Consider the following 16,525-nt stretch of genomic DNA (forward strand, 5'->3'; position numbering starts at 1 on the left):
AACATAGCATGACTGGCTGCTCCTTCAGATCTCACACAACCTGGAACTGGACTTTTGTACTTTCTGCTGAGAAAAGCATGGGGTGACGGGGAGTTGGGTGCTTTGCAGAATGACATGCCTATGCGCAAGGCTGTGAACTTTCTGAAGCACTTTGACAACTTCCCCTCTCACTTTCTTTCCCTACGGTGGAACCAGGTGCACAGGCTCGGGCTGGACAGAGGAGCTGGGTCCTGCACAGGGCGGTTCAAAGGAATCCCCCGGGGCGCACACGAGGACAGTCCTCAGGCTGAGGCCTGCGTCCGGACACCCTGCAGCCCCGTGCGGTGGCTTCGGGACCAACGTCTCTTCTAACATGGCCTGTGTTTTCTGCAAATTCACCTCTCTGTCTCTGTTCTCCAGCCTCTAAAACAAGATCCTCTCCGCTTTTAGCGATCCTTTCAAACCCAGGGAGCAACAGTTTGGACACCGGTTGCAGGTGGCTAATCAGGCTTTCCGAGCTGCCCCCTCGCCCCCGGCTCCCGCAGAGGCTGCACTTTCCTTCTGAGCGCTCCTTTCAATCTGGCGACTGCACTTCTTGCTCTTTTAGGTCCTGCCTTCTTTTTGGGAACGGGGTGGGCGGAGAGGACGCGTCCTGCAACTACCAATATTTTCCTCTAGGAGGAGCCGCGCAGCGCAGCGCCGCGCAGCGCCGCGCGGGGTGACACGCACCCACTCCGACTCCGGCGCGGGGATCGCCGCATCCCAGCTCCTCGGAATGCTCGGCCCGCGCGGCGCCCGGCGCCTCCGCCGCGGGTCTCGAACCGGCCGCCGCGAGCTCCCGCCGCCCCTCGCCGCCGCGGCCCGGGCCGCGGGGGCGGCGTGACCCCCGGTGCGCGGCGGCCGCTCCCCACCCAGCCCCTGCCGGCCTCCCTTCCCGTTTCACCCCGCCCCCTCCTCCTCCCCGAGCCTGACAGCCCGCGAGCTGCCAAGCGGGGCGCAGCCATGGGAAGAGGAGGCGGTCTAGGGAGCGGCGGCGGCGGCGGCGGGAGCGGCGGCGGCGGCGGCTGCTGAGCGAGGCGGCGGCGGCGGCGGCGGCGGCGGCGGCGGCGGGACCCCGGGCTGGGGCCACGCAGGCCGGAGGCCCCGCGCCCTCGGGCCCCGCGCGCGAGCGGACCGCGCTCTCAACCCGCAGGCGAGGCTCGGAGGTACGGAGGGGCCCGGGGCTCGGGCTCTTCTTTGCCCCGTTCGCCCGGGGCCCCGGGGAGGGGACCCTGGGGGCACCGGCTGTTTAGGGAAGTGGCGACCAGCTTTTGTATTTGCACGAGTGATTCTCTTTTTCCTCCCCGGTGACTCGGGGGCTGGCCGTGCTCCCCTCCTCCCCCCGCGGGAGTTGTTTTCCGCGGGTGGGTCGTTGTAACCCGATCCACGCTGGGGGCGTGCGAGCGCGTGTGGACGCTGCTGGTGGGCGTCGGGCAGTTGGGGCGACGCGCGAGCCGTGCCACGGGGGCGCCCGCGGGGGCTTCCTCCGAAGCCAGGATCGTTAAAAAGTCGTAAAAGTTTTGCGAGTGTTGCTACTCGACATCCCCGCCGCGCTGGGGCCGGGACTGCGAGGCTCCCGCGGCCGAGGGGGCCCGGGGAGCGGAGGACCCGAGGCGCAGCGCCCCGTGCGCGTCCGTGCAGCCGCGGAGCGGGGTGGTGGAGCCGCGGCCGCCGGTCCCCGCGGGCTGCAGCGGTGGAGGTCGCGGCGAGCCGAGCACCCCCGTCCCCTCCAGCCCCCGACGCCCCCGTGGGTACGAAACCAGCCGGGCTCCAGGCGTGGACCCGAGCGCCCGAGGCATGACCGCTGCGGGCGCGCGGGGTCGCGGCCACTCCGGGGTGCGGGGCACGGTCCCCCACCCGCGCGGCCTGACGGAGCCTGCCTTGGGGGCGAGGGCTTTCCAGGTCGCCGGAGTGGGGGCGCGTCCTGGGCCGCGCCGGGGGCTGCTGACCTGGCCCGGGTGGGTGTGCCCGGTGGGTGTACGAGCGCGCGGGTGTGCGTGTGCGTGTGCGCGCGCCTGGGGAGGCGGGTGGTGCCTGAGCCAGTAGGGCCTGGGCGGGGGGGCAGCGAGGTGCCGCCTCCCGTTGGTGCGCCCGGAGACCTTGCAAGGGACAGGGAGAGGTAACGGGAGGCCAGAGGGTTGGGAAGCCGCGGGAGTTCCTGCGCAGGATTTAAATACCCCGGCCTTGAAACCACTGCTAAACCCGGTGCCTTTGAGGAGCTGAGACCTGGAGGTGGCGGTTCCCGGAGCTCTCGGGAGACCCCATAGGAGGACGAGGGTTCTAAGTCCCGTGTGCACGTGTAGGTACAGAACTCTGGAGCCCAGGCCCAAGCTGCAGCTGCGCATCTGAGATTCCCCGGGGTGCAGCTGTGCACAGTCCCCAAACTAGGCGGTCTCTGGGGTGTTTACCCCTAAGAGTCCCTGTCATGTGTGCCTGGGCAGGCACTCCCCTATTTCTTCATACAGGTTGCGGCAGCTGTGCTGTGTGCAGCTGGTGTTCTAGGCTAGTGTCTACCTGGGTCACCCGCAAGTCCTTTTCTCTGGGGTGCCAAGGTGTATATACATAGACCTTGGAGATAATTAGTGTGAAATATTTTCCAGAAATTGTAATGCTGCATAGGAACAAAATAAAATGATTTAGTAGACAGGGTTGTTGGTTCCATCTTTTCTGTGATTGGGGATTCTGTTTCCTTTTGAGAAAAGCTTGGTGTTCCCAGATTATATTTCTTTCTTTTTTTTTTTTTTTTAAGATTTTTTTCAAATTTATTTATTCAGGAGAGAGAACAGAGAGAGGGGCAGAGGGAGAAGCAGGCTCCATGCAGGGAGCCCGATGCGGGACTCCATACGGATCTCCAGGATCAGGCCTCAGGCCAAAGGCTGCGCTAAACCGCTGCACCACCCCGGCTGCCCCCAGATTATATTTCAAGGGGTCTCTGGTTATGTACCGTTTCTCTTCAAATGGACTTCAGATGGGGCTGGAAGGGTGCGTTTCCACCCGGAGACCCTTGGAAAACATCATTTGTAGTTTAAGCATGGCTCATCCCTTATCTCCTTCTACCCTTGGCAACTTTTTGGTAAGTCTAAGGAAACTTGGTGAGTCAACATTCAGCTTTTTGCTTGGAGTAAATATGTCACAGTGAAATTATAGTTTTGGTTCACCGAATGCGATGGAAAGCCAACACCTAATAGGCAGAAGTGTGAAATCAAAGTCTATAAATACAGTGACTCTCCCGTGCATTTTTTTTTTCAAACTGAGCATGCAAATATTTGTTCTAGGCAGAGTTTGGGCTGTTTTTTTGTTGTTGTTGTTGTTAGTGTGTAAACAGGAGACTCCACATCATAAACCACTTAAAATGGATCCCAGGCATCTTCCCTGTGCTGTCTCTGGTGCTTGTGTTAACAGATGTTTACAGTGCTTGCTAACCTATGGGATGGTCATGTGGAGTATCTCATTAGGTCAGGACGTAATGTTTATAGCATAGTGTAATAAACGGAGCCCCACTTGCAGCCTGCTTCTGCCAAGTGCATGAAACACCCCAGCATGGAAACAAATCTTGAAGTTGGTCCAACTTGGCGAGCCTCTTTGGCTATCTGCTGGTGAGCATTGTTAATGTAAAGATAAATATGAGTGATACAGTAAGAATGTGGCACAGCCAATTGTTTAACTTAAAAAAACAGGCGTGAGTTATATTGATTAAATTTGCGAACCTGAAGATTAAGCTTCTCCGGTCATTCCACTGGTAAATTGCACAGTGATGGAGACTTGGTTTAGTTTTAGAGGACAATTAAAAATATGTCAGTAATGAAGATAACTTAGTGTGTTCACATGTGTCCATAAAAGCCTTCACTTTTCTCAAAAGAAAAAAAAAGAGAAAACCCTATAACCTCTGTGGTAATGATTTAAATAATATGAGATTTCAAATCATCTGATCACTTTCTGAACATTGAGTTGATATGAATTGAAGTTTGGTAAGGCTTTGGAGTCAGCCCTCTGCTCGTTGTGTAAACAGAGCAATGTAGGCTGTCTTTGGCGAGTGGTTTTTTTTTTTTTTTTTGACCTTGAACAGTATGATTAATAACATGCCCAGTAAAATGATTGATGAGTATAGTAATATAGTAACCAACTTCAGAGGTACCTATCAGGGGTGTGAACTTCCACCTCAGTAGTCCTTTCTGTAAATGGGCCAGCCCACCTCTTCTTGAAAATAATCAGCTGGGAATCTTGCTTCCTTGCTGGCTGGCCCATTTGAGGAGAGGTTCATTTTTAAAAAGCTCTGCTTTGTACTAAGTCAACATTTTCTTCTATCTATTGACCTACTGTTCAGTTGCTGGAGCAACACACAATGAATCTAATCTCTCTTCCCTTTAAGTGCTATATTTGAAAACAAACATTATGCCCCTTCTTCCTGAATTTTTTTTTTTGCTTATCCTTACACCTCTTCTCACCCACAGTGGGGTCCCCACCCTTCCCTGCCCTGACAATATGCCCCAGAGTTCACATTCACGATATGTGTTTGTTATCTAAAACTCAGGTATGGGTACACCTGGGTGGCTCAGTGGTTGAGCTTCTGCCTTCAGCTCAGGGCATGAACCTGGGATCCCGGGATCAAGTCCCGCATCAGGCTCCCTACAGGGAGCCTGCTTCTCCCTCTGCCTGTGTCTCTGCCCCCTCTCTGTATCTCTCATGAATAAATAAATCAAATCTTAAAAAAACAAAACAAAACTAAAACTCAGATGTGAAATCCCTAGTTCTGGTCTTTCTGCCTCCATTAAGGCAGCTTAATATTCATGAGCTATGTTAGCCACCTGTTTATACTGTCCACTAATTTCAGAGCTGTAAACAAGATAACAACTTACTCTTTTTAGATTATTAGTCATCCGTAATCAGAACATTATAATAGTTCAAAACAGTTTTTATGTTAACTGTACTTGATTAACAACAGAAAATGTTCTCCGTTCCTGAATTTCCTATAACTCCATGTGTCATACTGTGTAGGTACATACAATTCTACATGGAATGATCATAGCTACTTAATTTCTCCTGGTCAAAGGAATACTAAGCCAAAAAAAAAAAAAATACCAGAATGTTCTGAAGACAAGCAGATTGAAGTTGCATATCATAGAAGGGGGTAGGGACTCTGAGGTATTCTTTTCCTGGATCTTATTGTGTTGCTTCCACAAGCATGAGTCAGTTCTAGCTATCAGGCTCATTCTATCCGAGTCTCAAAGAGTATGCCATCTGGCCCTAAATCAGGTGAAAGTACGTCTGACAGACGTGCTTCTTCAGGCAACTGCAACTTAAGATGTACATCAGGACATGGCTGAGTCAACAACCCATTCTTCTCCTGGAGGTCAGTGGCTTATAATGTGGCAGAGAAGTCAAAAGCAGGTATATCACTGCGCCAGTTCTAGGAGAGGTTCCTGTCTCCTATTGTGTGTCTGGATCCAAGTTAGACCAAGGCTCTGAGGGTCTTCACTGACCAAGTTCTAGCCGCCTTGGAGGAAAGAAGCAAAGCTGGTATGTACCGGGGGAGGAGGCGTGGATCAAGGGTAAGCTCTTTGGGGCCCATTGGACCTAGCCTGAATTTGAGCTTTACCACCAGCATGCAGATAGATTAGCTCCTCTGAGACTCACTTTTCTCCTCCGTGAAAATTATGATGCTTAACACCCAGGGCTGAGGTATTTAACACAACTTCTGTAGCATTTATGGCCTGTGCTGCTCATTAGACACCTGCCCGATCCAATTGATTTCCCTTTTATGTATCTGTCTGGGGCTTCCCAGCTAAGTTATGTTTCCCCTGCTACCAGCTGAGAATCTGCCACAGCTGAGAATCTCCTGTCTTCTTGCAAGAAATGTTTATGGTTGATGATGATGACAGTGTTGTTTTTCTCAGCAAGTCTGAATGTGAAAGAAATAACCATTTTTCTTGGCAAAGAGAAAACAACCAACCTGTGATAATGGATTGACATCTGGGCCTATCAGAAGGTCCTACTTTGCACATTGACCTTTAGCCAGAACAAGGGGCCAGTGACAGTCTGTGTTCTTTGGTGAAATTGTTCGTGCTGTGCCCTCCTCTGTGTGTGTGTGTGTGTGTGTGTGCACGCCCGCGTTTGCAGTGAGATTCCTCACTAATCCGCTTGCATTACGATCTCCACCTAGATCACATTTGCTTCTTTATTTTGTTCTCATATAAAGGGAGGAAATAATCAATGATAAAGTGCATTTTTAATCAATGATAAAGTGCATTTTTTAAAGTTCAAAATTTATTTTGATAAATAATTCAGATCACTTATTTAATAAGCTTCCTAAAAAATTTATTTCACAACTCCCTACCTCCTCTCTAGTCCCCACCTCCTGAAAAAAAAAGAAAAAAGAAAAAGAAAAAATAAATTTAGAGCAGATCCACTGACAAGTACTTAGATGTATAATTTCCCAACCAAAGTTCTACTCTGATATAAGAAACCCTTAAGTTAGGATGGTATAATATGAAACAATAGTAAATGAGGTGTCAGGGAACCCCTCCAACGGGCTTTGTAATTTTTGCAAACTGTTGAACTTTCCTGGGATTCATATTTCTTACATGTTAATAACAGACAACAACAACAAAAACAAGGAATAAACAAGATGCCCTCTTAGGATTCTTTCTGGGGCTATAATTCAAATACATTTAATTATTGAATTTCTCTTTTCTCTCCATGCTGTTGGGACTTCGCTTGAAACCTCTAAGAACACCTATTTCATTTGTTTTCAGTTTCCTGGTCTACTTTTTCATATCTGTCTTCTTTGCTAGGAACGATTCCTTGAAATAGGAAATAAATTTCATTCATTTTTATATTTCCCCCCTCTCTGCTGAATGCTTATAAACACAGTAGCCCTGGAAAGAGTGTTAGTTTAGTTAACATGAAATGCTTTGGATAGTCAAGCTGTAATTCAGACCACTTATTTAACAAGCTACAACAATTTTTAATATAAGCGTCAAGAAATAGTGTTTGCTTATTCCCTCACCGTTAATATTTTTAATCAATTAATTAAAACAGATAAAAGTGGTGTAATCATGGTTGTGCTTCCTGAAACAATACCAGCTCATCACGGTCTGATGCAGAAAATCCTTCTGAAAGTTTTCTTTTATTGTTTGTTTTAAGCTAAAGACAATTCTATGATAAGTACCAGACTCTTGAAGAAAACACAAAGGATTCTTGTCTAATTTCAACTTCTTTCTTCAGTGCTTCTCACTACTTTTTTTTTAAGATTTTATTTATTCATTCATAAGAGACAGAGAGATGCAGAGACATAGGCAGAGGGAGAAGCAGGCTCCCTGTGGGGAACCTGATGTGGGACTCGATCCCAGGACCCTGGGATCATGACCTGAGCCAAAGGCAGACACTCAACCACTAAGCCACCCAGGCGCCCCTTCTCACTATATTTTAATAGAGGCAAATGAAGCCTTAGGTCAGGCACCAATTTTACTGAATAATGATTCATAAGAAGGCTGTGATTTTGTCAGAAATTGTTGGGTTGTGTCTTTTTAATTAGCATCCAAACCTACCTTCAAATACTTCATTTCAAAATCAGTAGATAATTTCTCCTACAGAGTCCTTAAAACTTCCAGATGTGTTTACTGCTTTGATTAGGCCTTGATTCTTTTGTGACTGACAAGACTTCAGTCAGTTCTCTTTAGAATAATATCGTTATAATCCTACTGAATTATACTTCTTAGATTGTGAATTTGTTTAAACATAAACAAGTCTATCTCCAGCTGGCTAGGCTTCTAAGTGAAAAATGTATCCTAGGGAAAATGCTTGCTTCATGGTGATTTGACACAGGTGGTGGAGAATACACTGAGAAAGCCCTTACTCAGTAGTAGAACACCAAAGGATTTTGCAATTTGAGTAGGTGCTTTTGTGTATTTACCTATGGTGGACAGCCTGCTGTGCTCAATATTTGCTCTAGTAACTCGTCCATGATTATTTCCTCCATTGTTTATAAATGAAACATTCAAAGTGTATTATTTAAAAACTTTAAAGAACTAAAGAAACAGTTCCTTTAGTATATATTAGACATACCATAAAGTCATTGGTCCAAAGAAAAATTTATTTCTTCCTGCTTAAAAAAATGTGCTTTATCATAATAAGCATCATATCTATCTTTTTTCTTTGAGTTGCCATATAAAAAAAAAAGGAGAGTGTGACCATTACAAAATGAATATCCTTGGTTCTCTCCCCACGTGCTTATTGAAACGAAAGGTGCTACTGTGATGCAGTAAAAAGCTCATCTCAAATATGGTGATGGCTGGTGATGAACTGTCAGTCTCCCAGTTCTGATTGCCACTGGGCAGGCAGCCCTTCTCCTTGGTGAGGATGATGGCATATGATCCTAATTCACCCTATCCGTGGCTTCTTTGGACACCTACAAGCTACGTCATTGTTATCCCAGAAAACCTCAATTTGGCAAAGCAAAGTGAAAAACAGTCTGGGAAGGCATATGTGAATGATAAATTATGAAGAGTACTGAAGAGAAAACCTCTACAGTGGCTTCTTGCCCTAGGGGTAAAAGAAGATACCAGAATCCTTGGGCAAGATGATGATGAATGAAGACACCACTTTGATACCTAGCAAGTCAAAAAGATGAAAGAAAGTGGAACAAGAATGAAGAGGAATGATTTCTTTTATATTAGCACTCAGCATAACATCTTATTTCCTTTGGAGACATTGGCAAAACAATGCTTTGCTTGTCATAGGATAGTTGTTTTTTTTTTCCTTAAAAATTTATTTATTCATGATAGAGAGAGAGAAGAGAGAGAGAGAGAGAGAGAGAGAGAGAGAGAGAGAGGCAGAGACACAGGAGGAGGAGGGAGAAGCAGGCTTCATGCTGGGAGCCCGATGCAGGACTCGATTCTGGGACTCCAGGATCGTGCCCTGGGCCAAAGGCAGGCGCCAAACCGCTAAACCACCCAGGGATCCCCAGGATAGTTGTTTAATAGATATTTTTTGCTGGCCTTAGCCTTAGTTTGTAGTAAAACAGAGAAATTGAATGTGGTGGTATGTGGTGAGCTGGAGGCAAAGAATATGGATAGGGTCAGGTGATGACAAGGATCTAAGCTCAGAATGCTAACTTGGTATTATTCTCCTTAGATTAAGGATGATACCCAAACTTGATGACCAACTTACCTAGGTAGATCCTGTTTAGGGCCTTGGCAATGACAAGAAGTTTTTAATATTTGAGGCAATTTGGAGACATGTTGGGATTTTTCTGTGGGACTCAGTAGGGTTTGGGAGACATCCAGTTTACCAGTTCTTGGTATACTCCCCATCAAAGAGTATAAAATTGTAATTCTCTTTGCTTTTGTCCATAAACTTTAGTATTTTTATCTATTCCTTATAGTACTCGTAGGGTATGTGAGAATTAGGAATGTCATCTGAAAAGTACTTTGAAAACTACTTGGGAAAAGATGCTGAATAAATAAAATTTTTTATTAGTCTGCAGGATGTAAGTTTGGCCAAGCTAGTGGTATTTTTGGGATCACTGTGAAAAATCAAAGACAGAACACATATTTATTGAGTCATTACTGTGTTCTCAGGAATGTGCTAGACACTCTGGGGAATATAAAAGTAGTATAAGACATGACCCTTGACTTTGGGACCTAGCATTCAAGCTAGGAAGGCAATACCAATAATGTCCATTGTGTGATTAAGGAACAGTATACAATTATACTACAATTTAATGAAAAATTCAATAACAGACTGTAAATGCTATATTTATTTTGAGAAAGGGTGATCTGTTTGGGCTGAAGTATATGGGGCAAGGCCTTATAGGCAAAGTGGCTTCTGAGTCAATACTTAAAATGTGGTGCATTTTTTTTTTTTTTGATAGGTAGATGTTTTGTGAGAAGGTTATAGGAACTGAGCACCAGGAGACATATCTGGAGCTCACTCAGGTTACTTGTAACGGGTGAGTAGGCAGGGTGTACCAGGCTGTGGATTTGTTTTAAACTAGAAGCCTCCTTTATTGCTTGTTGTGGATGCTGCATATAGATCCAATCCAACTGTGATTCCTTCCTTCACCCCCACTTCCCTGCCACATGCTGTAATGACAGTTTTGGTCATGGGGCCTTATAGAACTTGAGGTCATCCACCAGTGTGTTTCTCAACAAAAGTGCTGCCTCTGTGCTAGGCAAGCACCCAGTGTTATTTAGAAATATGATTGTTAAAAGGACTAGATAGACAGAAGACATGAATAGACATTTTTCCCAAGAAGACATGCAGATGGCCAACAGACACATGAAAAGATCTCATCACTTATCATCAGGGAAATACAAATCAAAACTACAAGATATCACCTCACACCTGTCAGGGTGGCTAAAATCAGCAACACAAGAAATAACAGGTCTTGGTGAGGATGTGGAGAAAGGGGAACTAACCCTCTTGCACTATTGGTGGGAATGCAAACTAGTGCAGCCACTGTGGAAAACAGTATGGAGGTTCCTCAAAAAGTTAAAAATAGGACTACCCTATGATATAGCAATTGTACTAGTTGGTATTTACCCAAAGAACATAAAAATACTAATTCAAGGGATACGTATACCCAGTGTTTATAGCAGCATTGTCTATAATAGCCACATTATGGAAATAGCCCAAGTATCCATTGACTGATGAATGGATAAAGAAGATGTGAGATAGATAATGATATATATGATGTTTTGTGTATATTATATAATGGGATTTATTCAGCTATTTGCAAAGATATGGATGGAGCTAGAGAGTATTATGTATTATGCTAAGTGAAGTAAGTCAAAGAAAGATAAATACATGATTTCACTCCTATGTAGAATTTAAGGAAAAAATCAATGAGGAAGAGGGGAGAAAAGAGAGAGGAAAACCAAGAAACAGGCTCTTAACTATAGAGAACAATCTGATGGTTACCAGAGGGGAGGTGGGTGGAGGGATGGGTGAAATGGGTGATGGGGATTAAGGAGTACACTTGTGATGAGTAACAGGTATTGTATAGAAGTTTTGAATCACTATATTGTACACCTGAAACGAGTATCACACTGTATGTTAATTGGAATTTAAATTAATACTTTAAAAAAAGGAGTCATGTGGGGCACCTGAGTGGCTCAGTTAAGCATCTGCCTTTGACTCAGGTCATGATCCTGGGTCCTGGGATCCAGCCTGGCATCAGGTTCCTTGCTCAGTGGGGAGCCTGCTTCTCCCTCTCTCTCTATCCACTGCTCCCCCTGCTTGTTCTGTCTCTCTCTGTCAAATAAATAAGTAAAAACCTTTTTAAAAAAAGGGAGTTATAGACTTTTTTAGTGCCCAAAGTCAGGGATGCTTAATTTCTATAGTGCCAGCGGCAGCCTTAAAAAAAGAAGAATTATATATCCTCAAATGCCAGTAGCCTGCTGTTGAAAACTGAGTCCAACATCCTTATTTTATTTATAGGTGAGGAAGTGGGAATCCCTGAGAAGTGACAAGATTTCTCTATGATTAAAGCTCCACCGTGAGAGTGACAGATTTATAACCCAGCTTGTCTAGCATTCTTTCCAGGACTCATTCTGCTATACCACATTCCCACCCATAAACAATGACTTTAATGATGAAATAATATGTTATTTACCTCTGTCATCATGTATGAGGGTGACAGCTGTGTTAACTATCTGGGTAGGTGGATTGTGAATTGTGGCAAATGATACCTGACCACTTCTTTTCATTGGGGACACATAGAGATTTGCCTGTGAATTAGGGCTGGCAGATAGGTTGGCATTCTAGAAAGGGCATGGAATGGGCTTTGGAATCACACAATCTGGTTTGTCTGATGGGATCTGAATCCAGCTTTGCCGTTTACCACCTTTCTGATTCTCGGCAAGTTAATTAAACTCTCTGAGCTATATCTGCAAGATGGGGATACTTTACTTCTTACTTTACAAAGCTGTTGTAGTCTGAGTCAAAACTGTGCCTGGCACATTGACCACTACAGAAAGAGAAGATTCTCTTTTGAGAGGCTGTGAGAGAGGAGACTTCATACTTTGACCCATAGAAGACAACTTGATTTCAATTGCTGCTTTTTCTCTCCCTCTTTTCCCCATTTAGCCAACTTTAGGGCTTTAATGAGTACTTGAAGTGTGTGGTTTTTTGTTTTTTGTTTTTTTTTTTAATTTGAACCATTGAAATGGCCCTCCTTCAGAAGAGTACTGCTGGCCAGAGATGAGTTTCCTCTAATCCTGACTTCCCTGTCCATGTGCCTCGACTATCACCGTACAGCAGAAATGAAACCTATATCCAGATGATTATTGGTGGCTCATGAAATGTGGATTTTAAAATAAATATTAAAGTCATTCCTGAAAAAAAAAATAAATAAAAATAAACTCATTCCTGGATACATATATGTTTGTCGGATTTCTTCTACCATTGTTGGAAGAGCCTCCTTAGGGTACTATCTGTAAGTTCAGGGACAGTTGGAAATTGGCCATTTGGGGTGGTAGACTTGTGGTAAAAGGCCTTCTGGGTGAAGAACAGCATATGGTGACACGCTGTAAGATGCAAGAACCTGAAGGAATGGACACAAAAGCCTAAGAATGTTTCAGTCCTTGACTTTGAGGAAATATGTAGACTTTGACACATAGGTGCATGCTTTCCTGTTATTGGCACACTTCAGAATTGCTTTTCTTTGCTAAAAGATAATCCTCTAAAAATGTAAAGTGATGATTCTCGTATGGGAGAACAGATGTAAACAGATCTAAAATGAACAGATGTAAAATTATACAAATACTAATTAATGAAGTAACTTAAAAGATATTCTAGCCACTTCAAAGGAGAACTCAGAGGACCACAAATGTACAAACAAATGTTGAAGAGAATTTCAAAATCCGTCTATCCACAGGACACTAATCAATTACATTCCATTGGACACAACTGACTTGCACAGTATGAACAAAAATTATTTTTTTATGGCTCATTTCTGCAAGTTAACTTCTGACTCGCCCTGAGCTGAAAACTAGCATAAGTCAAAGACAAAGGCCCAGATCCCCATAGGATCAGCTAATCTCTGGAGGCCTCAGCAGCCCATCAAAAGGATATCCATTAATCTTTCTCATTTCAAAGTCAAAAGTTTTTCCTTAAACCTTTGTGATTCCCCTGGCCCATTGCCCCTTGAACTCCTAATTTGCTGTTGAATATTTGGGAAAGTGGGATTTCTATAGCCTTTGGAATTCTCCATCTTTCCCAAATACATGCTTTATAAAAAAAAAAAAAAAAAACTTTTGGCTGTGAGAAATTTTAAGTACACACAAAATAAAGAGCATAGTATTTTGAGCCTCGGGTACTCAGTCTTCAGCTTCCATAGTCTTGAGTATTTTGCTCATCTAGTTTCATCTTTCCACTCTGCCCGAGTGGAATAAAGCAATCCCCAGACATCTTTTTCTTTTTTCTTAAAGATTTATTTATTTGTTTGTTTGTTTATTTATTTTTGAGAGAGAGAGAGAGAGAGAGAGAGAGAGGCAGAGACACAGGAGGAGGGAGAGGCAGGCTCCATGCCAGGAGCCCGACGTGGGACTCGATCTCGGGACTCCAGGATTGCGCCCTGGGCCAAAGGCAGGTGCTAAACCGCTGAGCCGCCCAGGGATCCCCAATCCCCAGACAATCTTGCACTGAATAATACAATGTGATTTTTTAATAAACTTTTTATTTGGACTGATTTCAAATTAATAGAAATTTGCAAAGAAAACATCATAGTATTCCTGTATATTTCTTGCCCATTTCCTCCTAATGTTAACATCTGTAAATCGTGGTGTATTTATCAAAACTAAGAAACAACTATTAGTACAATACTATTAACTAAACTACAGACTTTATATTTTCTGTTTCAACTAATGTCCTTTTTGTTTTCCAAGATTCAATTCAGAATATTACATTGCATTTAATTTTACAATTTTTATTTTATTTTTTATTTTTATGACTATTTGGGGGGGGGGGGCAGTGGCAAAGGAGAGAAAGAGAATCTTAAGCAGGCTTCATGCCCAGCATGGAGCTGGATGTGGGACTTGATCTCACAACACTGAGATCAGAATCTGAGCAGAAATCAAGAGTCCCATATTTAACCGACTGAGCCACCCAGGTGCCCCTACAATTTTTAGGTACTGTGCATACACTCTTTTATTTGAGCCTTCTCGGGTTCAACTAACTTGTCTTTGTAACCACACAGTTAAGTTCTGTGAGTGAAAATACAATGATGCTGTCTAATATCATGTTATGTAAGGTTATGTTCTCAAAAAAACAAATATATCAAAACAACAATAAGAGCAAAACTTATATTCAGTAGTTGCTGAGCCTCTATCAGCTGAGAAGTACTCATGACAGTGTGATGACTTGGAAGAAATCTGATTTTCAGCATGTATCCTGATCATCAGATGTGAAACAGGACCCCCTAAATCAGACATGACTCAGTCCTTCCAGTGTGCCTGCATTGTATGTGCTTGTGGCACTTCATTCTGCTAATGGTGAGTCACATAGCCTCTGGGACGTTAAGTGACTTGCCCAGGGCTCTGCAGGTGGTACATGATAACTACTGAGATGAAAAGCATGTCTTCTGCCTTCAGAGCCTATACTCTTACTGCTCTGTACTCAGCTACTGCCATTCTTCTCTGCTTGCCCAACACCTCTTCTTGGTGCCTTCTTGCTAGGCATGTGACCATCATCAAGTCTGCATTCTCAAACTGCAATGAATGTGGATGCATGGTATATTTCTAAGTGAGCTGGATTAAGCATCAGCCTGGAATCTGTGGATTTTTTTCAAAGCCTACCTAACCTTCGTAAAACCTATTATCTTGGTAGCCACATACATTGACCACAGAGATCTTCAGAAAGTCCCCCGTGCTCCAGTAGTAAAGTTTGATACAGGGCTAATAACAGACTTGGAAGCAAACATTTCTAAAGAGCATTGATGTTGTATAATAATTAAAATACTGTATTATTTTATAATGTGTTTAAGTTTGGATAGTTGACCTCCATTTCTCAGCATTTCCATAATTAGATTTTTTTTTAAATGTTACATCAGGGATCTGGAACATTGAATGAAATCTTTCACTAATCATTATACTTGCAGTGGCCCAACTGAAAATTTGCCTTGGTTGCCTTGGAACTCAGGACATGAAATTCAGAAGGAAAAATTCTTATAAATTATTTGGGCTTTGACTCTGGGAAGATAAACAACATGAATATCTAGGCTAACCAATGCTGAAATTCTTCTAACCTCTAATTCTAAATTCAGAAAAGAATAGGCTTTAAGGGTTTTTGTTTATTTTTACTTTGATTACAAGTTGTTGGAAGCCTAGAGTTGGTATCTAATAACACAATCTATGTAAAACACAAATTATTGGCTCACTATGAAATCTAACTTCTAAGAAGATACAAAGGGACAATCATGTAAAAATGGGCTTTTTTTTTTTTTAAGGAATAAGCAGGGGTTGACAAAGCTAATCCCTTCAGACTCTAATGTTTAGAGCGTTGTACATTTTTAAAGGAGAAAATCCATTACCTTTTAGAACCTGTGTGAAACGGATTTCTTTACTTAAATGGCTACTTTAAGTTGGCATGGTTTTAAACTGTGATCTTTGATCCTTTGTGTATGCAGTTACAGGCACAATCTGTTCATGCAGATTTGCAAACTGTGCTGTAGCAAGCTCCCTCTGGGGCCTTGGGGTCTCCAGAAGAGAGATCCAGGCACTACATGCCTCCACCCCTACAAGATGCTGTGCTTTCATCCATTTTACACATAGTGCTCCTGAGAAATTTTAACTTGAAGAAACTGCCTCTCTTCTTTAAAAAAGCAAACAAAAATGTTTAAAACACATTATAGATCTCCTTTTATGGAATAGACTGCTTTTCTGACTGTCTCTGTTTGCAAAGCCCTGAGATTTCTAGAAGAAAAATCTCATTAGCTTTTTTATGTCCATGTTCGGATTTCCTTTCAACCTCCTACACTATAAGCTCATATGGGGCAAAGGACTACATATTCTCTATTTAGTGGGCACACGGTAGTTTGCTTCACCAATTACTGGTGTGGGGGCAGCATTAAGGAAGTGCTTACTATGACTAAGGGCTCTACAGAGTTCTTTTTGATGTTCATTGTTTAATCTCACACAAAACCCCCATGATCCACCAAATTCTACATTTGGTAGAACTGTGGCATAGGTTCAATAATTTGTGCAACGACCCACTGTTGGCAAGCAGCACAGACAAGATTCAAACACAGATCTTCCTAATTCCAAGTGTATCTAATTCCCATGCTTCTAACCATCCTAACCACCACTATATGATGGTTTTAAAACCATTCACAAATATTTTAGTATTGCCAGAGGTGGAGTCCAAGTTCCTTCTCCTTGAGCATGAGCTCGAATTAACGATTCATTTCTCACAGAGTAAAGTGTAAGTGAAGGTGTGCAACTTTGGACACTAGATCATTCAAAGGCATTGTGGCTTCTGTCTTGGTTGCTCTGTCTTTTGGATCATTCAT

The 16,525-nt window shown here is 43.7% G+C and overlaps 1 protein-coding gene across 4 annotated transcripts in view; it reads left to right on the forward strand.

Annotated features, from left to right (window-relative positions):
• The first annotated feature begins 635 nt into the window (after window positions 1–635).
• GHR (growth hormone receptor) overlaps window positions 636–16,525 on the forward strand; it is a 271,673-nt gene continuing 255,783 nt past the window's right edge. For 2 of the 4 annotated variants that reach the window (XM_041747921.1, XM_041747926.1), the window contains exon 1: window positions 636–1,184. The gene's annotated coding sequence lies outside the window, so the exon portion shown is untranslated. Of the gene's footprint in view, window positions 1,185–2,201; window positions 2,318–16,525 lie in introns of those variants that run through there. The other 2 variants (XM_041747922.1, XM_041747928.1) reach the window with 1 other exon arrangement.

This window comes from Vulpes lagopus, chromosome 3 (assembly GCF_018345385.1).
Source record: "Vulpes lagopus strain Blue_001 chromosome 3, ASM1834538v1, whole genome shotgun sequence".
NCBI classification, from domain to species: domain Eukaryota; kingdom Metazoa; phylum Chordata; class Mammalia; order Carnivora; family Canidae; genus Vulpes; species Vulpes lagopus.